This window comes from Suncus etruscus, chromosome 3 (genome assembly GCF_024139225.1).
Source record: "Suncus etruscus isolate mSunEtr1 chromosome 3, mSunEtr1.pri.cur, whole genome shotgun sequence".
In the NCBI taxonomy this organism is placed as follows: Eukaryota; Metazoa; Chordata; class Mammalia; order Eulipotyphla; family Soricidae; genus Suncus; species Suncus etruscus.
In genome coordinates, this window is record NC_064850.1 from 24,552,181 (window position 1) to 24,568,371 (window position 16,191).

Consider the following 16,191-nt stretch of genomic DNA (forward strand, 5'->3'; position numbering starts at 1 on the left):
CACTTCCAATTTTACTACTCAGGGTTTTTAATTTCTCCAAATTTTGTGAAGTTGTACAAGTCTAAGAATTTATAGATTTCTTTTAGCTTTTATTCAGGGGATAAATTGTTTGTCTGTGTTTTCATTTTTGTTCTGGGAACTACACCTGACTGTGTTCAGGGCTTACTCCTTGCTCCAAGTTCAGGATTAATTCCTAGCAAGGCTCACAGAACCATATGAGATGATGCCAAAAATCAAAACTCGGTTGACCACTTGCAAAGCAATTTCCTACCCACTGAACTATCACTCCAGTCCCACAGTCATATTTTCTCTAGTTTTCAAACCTAATATCATAGAGCTGTTCATGATAGCTCCATAACCTTTGTTTTCAGATGTTTCTATTGAAATTTCTCCCCTTTCATCTCTCATCCAATTTTTTTTGGATTTTATTATTTTTTCCTTAGGCTAGCGAAGGATTTGTCCATATTGTTTGTATTTTAAGAAATATATCCTGAGTTTATTTACCTTTTCTGTGGTTATCTTTATTTCCCCATCAGTTATTTATGCTCTAATTTTCATCATTCCCTTTATCCTACTTGCTTTGGGCCTCTTTTACTGTTCTTTGTTTTTTGGGTTTTTTAGATGTGAGGTTAATTTTCTTCACTTTCCTATATAATCTTGCATTGCTATGAACATCATCTTTCATAATGTTTCTGCTGTGTCCCATAGGTTAATGATGTGTCTTCATTTTTGTTCATTTTAAGTAATCCATTCATTTCTTTGAGTTCCTCATTGGCCTAAACAGTTATTAAAAGTATGTTGTTTAGTTTCAAAATGTTGATCCTTTTTTACAACTATTTTTATGGTTAGCTTATACCTTTATGACACTGTGGTTTGGAAAGTACCTGATATTATATTTAATGTTATGACTTTCTAGACACTCAAATTGTCTAGATTTACTTCAGTACATCTTCAGCAAATTGCTTCAGCATGTAGTCTATCCTGGAGAATGTTTCCTGTGTGCTGGGAAATATGTTTTGTTTTGTTTTGGTTTTTGGTTTTGTTTTGTTTTGTTTTTTGTGGTTTTTTTTTTTTTTTTTGGTTTTTGCATCACACCCGGCAGCACTCAGGGGTTACTCCTGGCTCTATGCTCAGAAATCGCCCCTGGCAGGCACAGGGGATCATATGGGATGCTGGGATTCGAACCATCTTCCTTCTGTATGAAAGGCAAATGCCCTACCTCCATGCTATCTCTGCAGCCCCATAAATATGTCTTCATTTTTTGAGGAACATGTGTGTTAATCCTCAAGTGTTCAATTTTTCATTTGGACTTTGGTTTACTGATATTCTGATTGATCTGTCTAATGATAAGAATAGCAACACATTACTATTTATGTATAGTCTAGGCATATTAGTTTGTTTTTTGTTTTTTGTTTTGTTTTTTGTTTTTTGTTTTTTTGGTTTTTGGGCCACACCCGGCGGTGCTCAGGGGTTATCCTAGCTGTCTGCTCAGAAATAGCTCCTGGCAGGCACGGGGGACCATATGGGATACTGGGATTCGAACCAACCACCTTTGGTCCTGGATAGGCTGCTTGCAAGGCAAATGCCGCTGTGCTATCTCTCCGGGCCCGGCATATTAGTTTTTAAAACTCCTTTTCTCTTCATTTTAGTCATAAGATGTTGATGAGTCAAATCCTCTTAATCCATTAACCATTATTTCATCACTTTTTCTTTAACTTGAGTTACATTTTGTCTAATACCGTTTGGTTCTCCTTTTACTCCAAAGAAGGAGTCTCAAACTCAATTTACCTGGGGGCCGCAGGAGGCAAAGTCAGGGTGAGGCAGGGCCGCATAAGGGATTTCGCTTACCGAATAATCGCAATAAAAAATCGCATTAGTAAGAAAAAAAATCGCAAAAAATCGCATTAAACATATGCATACCCCGAACGGAACTTCTCTGGTTATGCGAATGTTTAATGCGATTTTTTCTTACTAATACTTTTATTGCGATTATTCGGTAAGCAAATAATCGCGAATACTGCAATATTTGAAGGCCGTTCGCGAGCCACAAAATGTACAGAGGGCCACAAACGCCAGTGGCCTCGAGTTTGAGACCCCTGTTTTACAGTTTGTTTTTGGCCTATATAATTGTTTCCAACCTTTCATATTAAGCCTATCATGTCTACTGTTTTTATTGAGAGTGTGTCTTTTGCAAGCAGCAGATGATTGAATTTTTCTAACCTACCTAGTCTGTGCTTTTGATGGAAAGGTTCGGTGTATTGGCATTTCAAGAAATCATTGATATGAAAGAACTTTTCATTTTTCTTTGAATGCGTTGGTTGTTTTTGCTATTATACATTTTCTTTTTCTAGGAGACAATTGCGTATTTCTTACAAAGCTGGTTCAGATACAATAAATATATTCAGTTATTATTTCTCGAAAATGTTTCTATTAATCCCTCAAATCAGAATCACAAATCTACCTTTCAAGGTATATCATTCAATATATGAGAATATCATTCAATTCTATCCTTGTTATGTAGTTATTTGAGAATTTTGATCTGAATTGAATCTAGTTTCCATTGTATTTGAACCTGCTCTCTTACTAATAACAGCATTTATTCTTGCCATATTTTTATAATGTGTATTACTGGTTTTTCTAGTCTAGATTTGTTTTTTTTAGGACTCTCTGGCTCTTCAGAATCGTCTCCCCTGTAGAATTTGGGTCATTTCAGCTCTTATTTTTATCTTTTTGACTAAACATTCATCCCTTTGTCTCTTTTCTTCAAAGTTATATGATAGGAAGGTTGACCCCTTTTTATTGCCAAATGGATATCTTAGATTTTCATCATATTCATTCATTTAAAGTATTTTTCTGTTACCAATTCTTTATTAATGATATTGTGTGTCTTCTCTTTGATTGAGGTCACTGACTCAATTTCGTCTTCTTAGATTCTGTTGCTGTGTTTCTGTTATTGTTTCCTTTAACACCTTCAATTGTTTGAATGAGTTTTCAGTTTATCAATCATTCTTTATTCAAGTTAATTGAATCTCTTCCCATTATTTTCTCAGTTCAGTGAATATCACTCATTCACTTGGTTTAGATAATAATGTTGCTCTGAAGTCATACTTGGATAGTGATAAAATTTTTGATATCCTCAAAGACTTTTCTGGACTTCTGTCACCATTTTTTTACCCAGCTAAATTTTTTTATTTTCTTAATATTTCTAGTGCTTCCTATGAACTAAGACATCAGTTCCAAGGTGATCTAAGTAGCAATCTAGTGCTTCGGTTCACCATATCATTCTTTTCACTATGGTGACTATAACCTCACTGATTTCACTAGAGTTTTATATTCTTTTAAAAAAATGTAATTGCTTTATTTAAGCATTGTGGTTAAAAACTTGTCCATTATTGGGTTTCAGTCATAGAATGAATACCACCCTTCAACAGTGCACCTTTTCCAGCACCAGTGTCCCCTGTTTCCCTCTCATCTCCCCAGTTCCACCTATCTCTGGGGCAGACATTTTTGCTTCTATATTATTTTCTTTCATTCTCTTTCTCTCTTACTCTTTCCTATCTCTCTCTTTCTATCTCTCTCTCTTCCCACTCTAGTTTTCACCATTGTTAATGAAGAGGTGCCATACATGTCACTTTATCTCCTTTCACAGTACCCAGTTCTTGTTAGTTTCAATGAAAGTTAGTTACAACTATCATTGTCATAGTAGGCACAGGTGTAATGTTGCATTTGGCATGTCACCTCTTGAGTATTATTTTTGTTGGTTTTTTTTGGGGGGGAGTGTTTTTCTGTCAACACCCAACAGAAGCTCAGGGGTTATTCCTGGCTCTTCATTCAGAAATCACTCCTAGTGGGGCCAGGCGGTGGCGCTAAAGGTAAGGTGCCTGCCTTGCCTGCGCTAGCCTTGGACGGACCGCGGTTCGATCCCCCGTGTCCCATATGGTCCCCCAAGCCAGGAGCAACTTCTGAGCACATAGCCAGGAGTAACCCCTGAGCGTTACCGGGTGTGGCCCAAAACCCCCCCCCCCCAAAAAAAAAAGAAATCAGTCCTAGTAAGCTTGGGGGACCATGTGGGATGGCAGGGATCGAACCTGGGTCTGTCTCAGGTCGACTGCGTATAGGGCAAACATCCTACCACTGTGCTATCACTCTGGACCCTTCGTGAGTATTCTTAAATATCTTCAAGATTGATCTAGTACTTGTAGTTCTGATTCATGTTTACTGGATGCCAACTAATTTGTAGCACTGATGTCTTGTAGCTGTTAAAACACCAAGACCTAGCAGTTCTGGGCATTAGGAATAAACTTTAGGTATGGGTCCCAAATAAAACTCTTTGGGCTCCTTTGTCCTCATTCTCAAACCTACTTGGAGATTAAGCCTCGCCCACCCATTTGTGGAACACTTCCTTTGAATCTGAGCTGAATGTGGCAATAATTCACTAAAATGATATGATAGCTGGAACTTAAGGATGAGATCTTTTGGGATAGAGATGAGACTAGGAGCCTCCTGGAGTAGGGATGAAACACTCTGCCTACCAGGGTGGTAGTTAGGATATGAATCCAATAACCCATGACTGTAACCCCTTCTGGGAGATGTTGACTCCTTGTCTAAGGCAGGTGTGGTCAGACCACTTTGTGTTGGGTTTATCAAATCCTAAAAATAATGGCTAGTGACTTTACATATAAAGTTGAATTCTTTAAAATGCCTAGGTGTTTAGTAGGAAGCTTTTGGAAGATAAAGAGGAGGGGACAGAGTCACTACTTTAGTTCAGTCAGTGGAACTTTCAGAGCAAAGTCTGTAAGCCTAATTGGAATGGTTCACCTGGAGAATGGTTACTCCCTGCTGGTCCTGGAAAAAAGTCTACAGAGCCTACCAAAGCCAAGGTGAATTTTGATTTAGCCAATTCAAGTATAAAACTGATGTTTCTAATTTCCTTGTGCTCAATGCCTTTTGTAGGTTGGTGGTTTCTGTCCAGTAAGGGCTTGATAGGCCCTTTTCTATTTTGGTCTCTGTTTCTCCCCTCCCTCCACTGAGAGGAAGTATGCTTTAGCTCCACCACTCTATATATCACTATGTATATGTAAGAGTTTACATTATAAATGAAGTTTATTTAATGTGATGGTGCAATTTTGCTTTAATTTTAAAAAAATAAAAGAGGTTAAATTTTATATTGTTAGTAAACTTAAGTTTGCTATGTATGTGTATCTGTTTACACATAATATGAATGTTAGCACTGCTGATAGTTTAACTTAAATACAGGACTTACTTTTGATTTTATTATCATTTCACAGGACACCTTTATAAAGATAATGGATAAGAACTAGCTATGAAATCAGCACAAATGCCTTGATAAGTTAAAATAACTAAGTAATTTATATGCAAAAGTCTCTTTCTCTTTTCCCCTAAATATATATCACTTTTCCCTGACTAATCCCCAATTTATTCTACACTCAACACTCAATCTAGTAATTTCTCCAAGGCTTAGAGGTAATTGGTACAGAGAACAACATGTCCACTAACACTATATCCTATTACTTAACTCTCCTAAACTAAGTACAGGCATTATTTCTAATATACATTCTTTGGATAGAAAAGGGGAGACAAATATTTCATCTTTATTTTGTGGTTTTCATGTCCTACACAATAATTCCTTAAAACATTTTTCTAACAACCGCTTATGATTTCTTCATTGTAGATTTAAAATATCTTTTTCTTCCTTAAACACTATTGTTCTGTTAAATATTTTTGACTTCCTGTTTTTCCCTAGAAACCAAAGGGAAACTGACTTAATTACTTAGTAACATATAATTTTCTAATACATACAAAAGCTATTCTTTATTATTATTATTAATTTATATGACCATTCTTCCTTTGTTTTGATCACCTATTCTCACTCTCTTTGGTTTGGCTTTTCTCTCCCTGACTGCAAAGGAAAATTTTTACAAGTCTGTTTCTAATTTACATGCTATTTTACTTCAGCAAACATTAATAAAAAACTGGTTACAGGTTTGTCACTGTGGTGGATGTTGTATAACAATTGCAAAAAGTGATATACAAAAGAGTAAATAGTAGATTCTGCTTGAAGATGGTTTGGGATAAACTCTCTGAAGAGAAAAGTCTTATAGATCAAATAGAGGTTAAATGTCATAGACTTCATCCAATGTACAAGGAGAAGCTGAGGTATTTTAACCAGTAAATACCACATATACGTGCTTTAGAAAAGGTATTGAAAGCAGTGAGAGAAATGGAAGAAAATGGTCCATAGAAATAAGGAAACTACTTCCTGGAATAAGATTATTGATGTAAGCATAAATACAGGATCAATGAGGATAGTTAAAATGATATGGAGAAGAGTTACAATTAAAGATATATCACAGAAAGGTTTTAATATGATGCCAGCTGACAGAAATAGGGGAAGAAAAATATGGGGTTCCCTGGATTCTGGGTTGGGTCAGAAAAATTATGCTGATGCAGTATCATACATATAAAATAAGTATATGTTGAGGTGGAGTGTGAGTTGGGGTTTAGACATGTTGATATTGAAATATTTTACTTAAATTTATGTAGTTTTGGTACATTAATGAAAGCCTAAGTTCCTCCCCTCCAGCCTATTTAGCTGCCTTAGTGCTGCTGCAGTTTAGACATTCCTGCAAATTTCTAGATTCTTTCTGAAATTGGGTAGTTGACACATTTCCAAGACCATAAGATCTTCGCCAGTTCTTGGACTGAAAAGAGGTAATGGACAATACCTAGGCATATTGTAAAATATATAAACTAAGAGGTGTTAAATATATATAAGATCTCCAACAGCCTAATTGAGAATGTGAAATGTTAAACTTATTTTAGTAACACTAATAGGTCCTAAATTAATTCATTTTTCTAGGAAACAATTGGTATGCCTCTGACACTTTGATAAGTAACATAAAAACCCAGTTATCCTATAAAAATCTCCACAAGTCAGCCATATTTAGCAATATACCACATTACTCCCCTGATAGGAAGTTTACTTTATTTTATACATTTTTTTCAATGACCTTTTCTATTTTCTGAGTTTGAGCATTTTTATTATTTAATATATTTATTCTTAAAAATATTGAAGAACCTGGGAAGAGATCCAACACAGATCCAACTTTCTCAATGCTGCATCAAGATGGATCAGAAGTTATGTTTAGAATTATAATATATATTTGACACTTTATTATAAGAGAGTTCAAACATATGCTTATATAGGAAAATAAGTGAGACAGTCAGAAAGATAATAAAATAAGAGTAAAATAACACTAAAGAGGAGTCCAGAAATTAGCAGTACTTAAGACTAAGTTGAAAGTTAGCAAATGAAGAAAGAATTGATTGCAAAATTCTATAAATACACCTTGTTTTGTCATCATATTCCCATTTTTCTTTTTTACTACAACTGTGATGTTTCATTTGAACTTTCTATCATCTGAATCAGCTTTAAAATAATGGAAGAATATAATAAACTCAAATTTTCTTAACTCCTTAATGAAATTCTACGAATGTAGTCTAAGCCTATTTTCTTCCTATTACTCTATAATAACCCTCTAATATAATCACTGAGTTTTAGTAATGTCACATTTTAAAGCACTTTTTAAAAGTATTTATATATAAATAATTTTCCTGTTTCTGAAATTTCTTTCAAATCACCCTTCCACCCATAGCTGCCATATTGAACAGCCATCATTCTCTTTATCAGAGCCCAAGGAAAAAGAGTTTAGTTTGAAATCACTAATATAAACAACATGAGATAAGTCTAATATTTACTTAGACCCTACTAATGAGACACTCTACTGGGCAGTAGTGTGAATAAATATTGTTAACCTTCATAGCCCTAGGCATTTCTTCCTATATATGAAGATTCTAAGATTTATTAATAAAAAATGATCAAGTGCCTCCTGCTTGAAACTTATTCTACCAAGTAGAATTCAGCTGGTTAATAAATTGAACCAGAGTAAAGCATTATTTGCTCATATGAATAGCTAATAATGGTGTGAATGACTTTTGGGAGTTTTATATAGTTCTAAAAATATTTTTTCTGGAAGTGTCTGCATACATAAAAATTAATCAAGGTATTGTCACAGGAAAGGCCTGGTATTATTGATAGTCCTGTAATAATATCATCAGGACCTTTAAAATCTCTTTTACTGAGGGCCCACCCTTATGTGGTCTGGGCCTTTCTGCATCAGAAGATGTTTTGGTTTCTTCACCTCCAAAGAGCTTTAAATACATGTCTTAAAAAGATGTAAACTTCATGCCTTTGGGCTATTTTAGGTGGAAAGATATTTTTTCTAATTTTAATTTTAAGAGAAAAATTTTATTTAAAGTATATAAAATACAGAGTTAAAAATTTTGATAGTTGAGTTTCAGTCATACAATATTCCAACATACATTCCTTCACTAATTCACCCAAGTTCATTTCCCAACACCAACTTTTCCAGTTACTCACCCATCCTAACCCCATTTTTGGATGAGGTTAGACTTTTTATTTGGTTAAGCTCTACCAGTGCCTTATATATCTTAGATATTAATCCTCTTATATGGGTATTTGGTGTATAGTTTCTCACACCCATGGACAGTCCTTGTATCCTAATCACCATTTCCTTTGAGGTGCAGTATCTTCTTAGTTTTATGTAGTCCCATTTGTGAATCTTCGCTTCCATCTGCTTAGTCAGTGGTGTTTCATCCTTGAAGATGTCTTTAGCTTCAATATCATGGAAAGTTCTAGCTATGTTTACCTCTATGTACCTCATGGCTTTATATATATCATGTATTTAATCCATTTTTATTTGACCTTTGTACATGGTACTAAAGAGAGGTTTCTGTTGACTCTTTTGCATGTAGTTGGCCTGTTATCCCTACACAACTTTCTGAAGAGGCTTTCCTTGCTCCTCTTTGTATTTCTTGCTCTGATAGCAAAATATTAATCACATATCTCTTGGTCAATCAAAGAATATTCAATTTATTCCATTGATCTGAGGATCTCTTTATTACAATACCATGTTGTTTTAATAACTACTGCTTATCGTACGGTTTGAATAAGGGAAAAATGATACCTTCCATCTTCTTTTTCCCAAAGATTACTATAACCATTTATATATATTTATTGTCCCATGTGAATTTTAGAAGAGTTTGATCTATTACTTTGAAAATCCTTATGGGGAGTGCATATATCTACATAATGTATTGGGAAGTGTTGCTTTTTAAATAATAATAAAATCTTCCCAATCCATGAGCATGGGATTTTCTTGCAGTTTGTTTATTTCTTAAAGCAGTGTTTGTAGTTTTTTTTTGTATAGATGTTCCACCTTTTTTTAGTCAAATTATTCCAAGGTACTTTATTTTCTGAAGTGCAATTGTGAATGGGATTTTTTGGGGGGTCACACCCAGCAGTGCTCAGGGATTATTCCTGGCTCTATGTTCAGAAATCACTCTTGGCAGGATCAGGGAACCATATGGGATGCCGAGATTTGACCTACTGTCTTTCTGCATGCAAGACAAATGCCCTACCTCGATGCTATCTATCTGGCCCCCTAAGAATGGGATTTTTTAAAATATATTTTTCTTCTCTCATTATTTGTATGTAAAGAATACATAGATTTTTTTTGTTTGTTTCTTTTTCAGGGGAGAGCGCAAATGCAGTCCCCCACTACCACAAATTATACAGTCGAGTTTCCCACATTTGGGGAAATCACAGGGGTCAGCACATCTGGAGTGCAATGGATAAGCCTCACCCTGGGGAAACCACCTTCGTGATCGTGGTTTCTCCCCTGCCAGGTAAGTATGGTTTTTAAATAATATTAAATTTTATTATTTCCCAAAGTATCATTACCAGGGTCCTCTTACCTCTCCTCCTGCAACAACTTAAGAATCTTATGAAGACAAATAAATATAAGGAAGTGTGAACAAATTGGAATAAGGTGCTGCTCTGTTAGACTAAAAAAGTAGTGAGGGCAAGATTTTGCACATCCTTTTAGGTCATGTTTGAGAGTTCAAATTAAATTCACTAAACAATTAAGCTGCAGAGTTACGCAAGACTAACATTCAAAACAAATGAGAACAAATTAACAAATTAATTTCTCCTCTAATAAATGGTAGAGCCAAATACTAAATACTTCATCTGATACCTACCATTTACAAATGTTTTTAGTTTCAGCCCAAGTATTTTGCTACTGACTGGGAAAAAAAATGGTCACAGAAATAATACCATGACTGGCTTGGATGGTCTCAATTCAAACTCCGTTGTTTTCTTCAAACTCAAAAACTAAAACTAACTATTTCCTGAATGATGTAAACTTTCTTTGACAATATGGAACCCTAAGGCTATGCTTCAATAATTTAGCCTCTAGCAAATGTAAACTTGTTTGTCTTTCAAGTAAATAACATCCCTAAAATGACAAATGTGGCTCCACACAGAGGTTCAGAATTGTGCTCTTAAAATGAGATACTTCATCACTGCAGTTTATTAGAAATCTATATTAACTAACTCAAAACAGCATAGAGTCATGAAGCCTGATTGCAAATCTGGATTCACCACTCCTTTAGCAGTTTTAAGGTTCATCAGGAACCTATTTTCTAATCTATGAATTGGCTGCCTGCTAATGACAGTTAGAGGCTGTGACCATTATACAAACTAATGTAAAGAATTTGTACCATGCCTAGCACAGAATAAGGCCTGTATTAGAAATATCTGTGGTCCATAATAGTTATGATGAGACTCATAATGTAGAGTGCTAGTTAGGGTAAATTCAAATATTGCAAATAGATAAAGGTGCTTGCTGGTAAAGAGAATTTTTGCAGGGGAGGGATATTAATATTAAAAATAAATTGCCTAATCCTGAAGTAGACCAAAGGCATAAAGATCACATTGCTTTGAGATGTAAATATTGAACTCATTGGAGATGAATAAAATGTTTTATAAGCAGCAACAAACTCTAGGCTAAAGTGATTTAGAAGAAGGCCGACTGTGAAGCCACGTTTGTAAAAGTATAGAAGACCCAGTCTAGCCCGTCTCGATCTGAAATAGGTTTTCTCCATCTAGGGAAACTGATATTTTCTCTTATACACTTAACTCTCTCCTTTCTTTCCTCCTACTTCTCTAAGCAAATTTCTGAAATATAACTATTTTACATCACTATTTCATCTCTTCCTTAATATTTTTGGTTGTAAAAATTAGGCATCATAGTTTACTACTGTTAACTGTAGGTTTACCTATATGAAACATTCCAGTCTCACACCCTCTACCAGTGTCTGTTTCCCTCTACCTTTGTCACAGTGTCACTTCCCCATCCTTTATCTGGTCCCTTACCCCACACCCCAAATTTCTTAGAGAAGAAAAATTCTCAATATGCATTGCGTTTGTTCATTTTTTATTCCTCGGTCTGTTTCTTTATATCCTACAAATAAAAATATCAACTGGTGGGGCCAGAGCAATGGTGCAATGGTAGGGCGTGTGCCTTACATGTGGCTGACCAAGGACAAATCTAGGTTCCATCTCGGCATCCCATATGGTCCCCCAAGCTAGGAGTGATTTCTGAACATATAGCCAGGAGTAACCCCTGAGCGTCACTAGGTGTGGCCCAAGAAAACAAAAGTAAAATTCATTTTTTTTTTAGCTTTTAAAAATATATTTGTTTCGAGGGCTCAGTGGATAGAACATTTGCCTTGCACATAGAAGATACAGAGTCAGTCCCAGGCTTCTCATTTAGTCCCCTGAGACCTGCCAGAAACTCTCAGCACAGAGCCAGGCATAAGGCCCAAGCACAGCAGGTATGTTCCAAATCCCAGACTTCAGTTTCTTTTTTTTTAACTTTTTTTTCTCTTTATTTAAACATCTTGATTACAAATATGATTGTGATTAGGTTTCAGTCATGTAAAGAACACCCCCCTTCACCAGTGCAGCATTCCCACCACCAATGTCCCAAATCTCCCTCCATTCACCCCACCCCCACCTGTACTCCAGGCAGGCTTTCCAGTCCCCTCATTCATTCACATTATTATGGTAGTTCTCTGAATAGTTATTTCTATAACTACATCACCACTCTTTGTGGTGAGCTTCATGAAGTGAGCTGGAAGTTCCAGCCCTCCTTTCATTGTCTCTGAGGATTGTTACAAAAATGACTTTTATTTTTCTTAAAACCCATAGATGAGTGGGACTATTCTATGTCTCTCTCTCTCTCTCCCTCTGACTTATTTCACTCAGCATGATAGATTCTATGTAAATTCATGTATAGGAAAATTTCATGACTTCATCTCTCCTGACGGCTGCATAATATTCCACTGTGTATATGTACCACAGTTTCTTTAGCCATTCTTCTGTTGAAGGGCATCTTTGCTGCACTTTCCAAACAAGTGGAAGCAGAGATCAACAGATGGGAATACATTAAGCTGAGAAGCTTCTGCACCTCAAAAGAAATAGTGCCCAGGATACAAGAACCACCCACCGTGTGGGAGAAACTATTCACCCAACACCCATCAGATAAGGGGCTAATATTCAAAATATACAGGGCACTGGCATAACTTTACAAGAAAAAAACATCTAATACCACCAAAAACTGGGGAGAAGAAATGAATAGACGCTTTGATAAAAAAGAAATACAAATGGCCAAAAGGCACATGAAAAAATGCTCCTCGTCACTAATCATCAGGGAGATGCAAATCAAAACAACGATGAGATACCACCTCACATCACAGATATTGGCACACATCACAAAGAATGAGAACAATCAGTGCTGGTGGGGATGTGGAGAGAAAGGAACTCTTATCCACTGCTGGTGGGAATGCCGTCTAGTCCAACCTCTATGGAAAGCGATATGGAGATCCCTCCAAAATCTGGAAATTGAGCTCCAATTCGACCCAGCTATTCCACTCCTAGGAATATACCCTAAGAACACAAGAATACAACACAAAAACCCCTTCCTCACACCTATATTTATTGCAGCACTATTCACAATAGCCAGGCTCTGGAAACAACCTCATAAAATTCTTTTCTGTGAAGGAAGGTGACATCTCTGAAATGCTTGTGCCAGAGATTAAGACTGGCTTTCCTTTTCCTGCAAAGAGGAGTTTCTCCCTCCAGTTAGGAGGCCATACCTCCCTAATAACTTGGGTGGAGGAAACCAGTGCCTACGCTATGCAAATCATGTAGACTTGACAGCTACATATTGGTGTTGGAGGGACACTAGTCTTCTACGATACATATAACTGCTCCAAGCAGACTTTCCTAGTGCTAATCAATGTCAGGAGTTTCCCTTAGTGGCCAAGGTGGTTTAAGCAGAAAGATTGAAGCACTATTTTTCCCAAGGTAACCTCCCTCACTTTCCACTTTATGCAAGTCTCCTGTAATTTTTAGGGAGATAGATGGAAGTTAGGTGACCTACAATTTTTTTTTTTGATGAGAGTCATCTCTCCCACCAGCAACATAAAACCATGTAAAGCCATTGCTTTTAAATTCATTGTCCTTTTAAGTAAAAATGCAGACCTAAACAGATATATTCTTCATATACTTACTGCAAAATATAAAGTTTATGCTTGCTGAAAGCTTCCTCGCTAATTCTGTGCTTCTGTTACCACATTAAATAGAAAAGAGTACATTCAGGCAAGTAGGTTTTGTGGTACCCAAAGTAGGCACATCTTCAAAACAAGAAATACAGAACACAGTGGTTGGCAGAATTTGCAAATCTCTCAGCTTTCCATACTGTTTCTGGTGCTTATCCAATTGAAATCATCAACAAAGAATATAAACATACCTTAGAGACCAACCCAGACTGAACACTTCATTAAGGCAACAATTTCTCACATAATGAGATGTAAGAGACTTTACCTGAATAACATCAAAACTGACCCCACATCTGATCTCTCTAATGGAGATTGCAGAAATGATAGAGGAAGGATCCATGATGTTATGACCACGCTAAAGAAATAAAAGGCTCTGAATTTGTTGGTAATTAATGTGCAATGAGCTCTGATGTTTTATTGCTGGTGGTTTCTGTCTGTCAAATTTTGACAGATATAACCTGTGTCTAAATTGACAAGAACTGGAAGAACATAAAAAAGGTTTGAAATGTTTACAGAGAGGGGAAAAAAAGCAGAAGAAGAAAAAAATAGATTAAAATCAGCATAATACTCACAATGAGATTGTGGTAAGAAAGAGATAGTAAAAAATAATAAGAAATATCTACATTGTTTCTGCATATTCCTTAAAAATTGAACACTGAGCCCCCATATGATCCAGAAATACTACTCCTAAATATATACAATTGGACCACAAAAGCACAATACAATAATTCTCTCTATATGCCTGTATTTATAGAAGTACTATTTACAATTGTCAGAATCTGGAAACAACCCAGAAGCCATATAACTGATGAGTAGCTAAAGAAACTTGGTACATCTATACAGCTGTTAGAAAAATGATCATGAAAATTGCCTATACACGATGGATATGGAGACTATTATGTTGAATGAAATAAGTCAGGAAAGAGATAAACACAGAATAGTTTCACTCATCTGTGGAATTTTAGAAAAATAAAAGAGTGTATGTAAAGAATACCCAAAGACAATAGAGATGAGGGCTTGAACGACCAGCCCATATTATGAAGCTTAGCACAAGGAGTGGTAAATGCAATTAGAGAAGTAACTATATTAACAGCTACCATGACAATGATAAGAGAGAAAAACAATGTCTCAAAGACAGGCAGGGGTTGAGAGAAGGAGGGAAATAGAGGAAAATAGTGGTGGGAAAGTTGTACTGGAAAAAGGTGTGTGTGTGTGTGTGTGTGTGTGTGTGTGTGTGTGTGTGTGTGTGTGTGTATTTTATGGCTGAAATCCAATTATGAATATGTTTGTAACCATGGTGCTTAAATAAAGAAATTATTACAAAGTTAGTAAGAAAGAAACATAGAGAATAGTTGTATATTACAACTTAAAAGCGCAAACAGGAGGGGAAGAAAGTGAGAATGAAGAGAGAAGCATTCTTCACATCCTGCCTGTCCTCAAGCAGGTGGGAAGAGAAAGGAGGAAGGATCAGACACTGACTGATCTGAAATAGTGAAAGAAATATAGCTTAGTACTTAAGAAACCCAACCTACAACTCTCCCAACTTTAGTTTGTGATTTAAAATGTAGATTCAAATGTGCTTGGAGGGACCATTACACTATTACATGAAATATTCCCATCAAATATAAAGTGCTGCTCATTTTCAAGAGTATTAATGGATGGGGGAAGGGGAAATGTTCAATTCACAGTTGATAGTCACAACTATCGTACACTACCTTAAACAGCATAGCAAGAAATAGAGATATATACAGAATTTTAATTTTTTCAAAAATCTATTTCACTTGGAAAATGAGCATAAGGACATTTCTCAGGATTTGGTGGGAAGACTACATGAGCTGATGAATTAGAGTGGCCTAGCAGAATGCTAAATTCTTGGCATGTCCTTTCCCTCTAGAGAAGCCTCCATCTACTTTTAACATGTTCCATTTGTGGTATTTGTTTTAATATAATGGGAATAGGATAGCAATTGTTAACTCTAAAAACCACTGTGGCCATTTTTCTTCTGTTAATTTTTCTTTCAGCAGGAAATATTAAGAACTGGGCTATAAATTCTAACATAAATATTCAGGAGAAAGGTTTATTTGTTCAATGAAGTAAAAAAATTTAAAATTATTTATTCAAATTGGAAAAAAAGCAAAATCTGCCCTGCAAATACAAAATGTGTTGGCTAAACCATTTTTACCCTTTCTTTAAGACATTTTACTTGTTAACGATGCTATTTCCTCGAGGTATTTGCCATCCAAATACAGCCAAACATATTACAGTTTTTTTCTCTATTTTTTTCATTTTCCTATATTTTTCATATCTTTCCTAATGATTAATTATTCCATAAATCCAATGCATCTTGATTTCTTCCTTTCTGCTTTATTTTGTAATTTTAAATTCCATCAGACAGTATGGGTGGGAGTGGGCCAAAAAGCTTATAATGAAAGACATTGAAGGATAAAGTGGTAGAGACTTGTCTAATACACTGATGAATAGCTAATGTAATTGAATCAAACACAGGAACAAAAGAAAGCCATGAGAACTAAAAGTGTGTGGGAACTGAATATGTCATAAACAGGGGAGAGTAACCCAACGATTCACAGAGCCATGCTGTCTGAATATTAAAATATAGATAAA

General features: G+C 35.7%; 1 non-coding gene across 1 annotated transcript; it reads right to left on the reverse strand.

The window, feature by feature from the left end:
• Nucleotides 1-9,633: 9,633 nt before the first annotated feature.
• On the reverse strand, nt 9,634-9,797 carry LOC126004587 (U1 spliceosomal RNA). Its single transcript, XR_007493859.1, has one exon. It is a non-coding gene; the product is annotated as a U1 spliceosomal RNA (small nuclear RNA).
• Between the last annotated feature and the right edge of the window lie 6,394 nt (nt 9,798-16,191).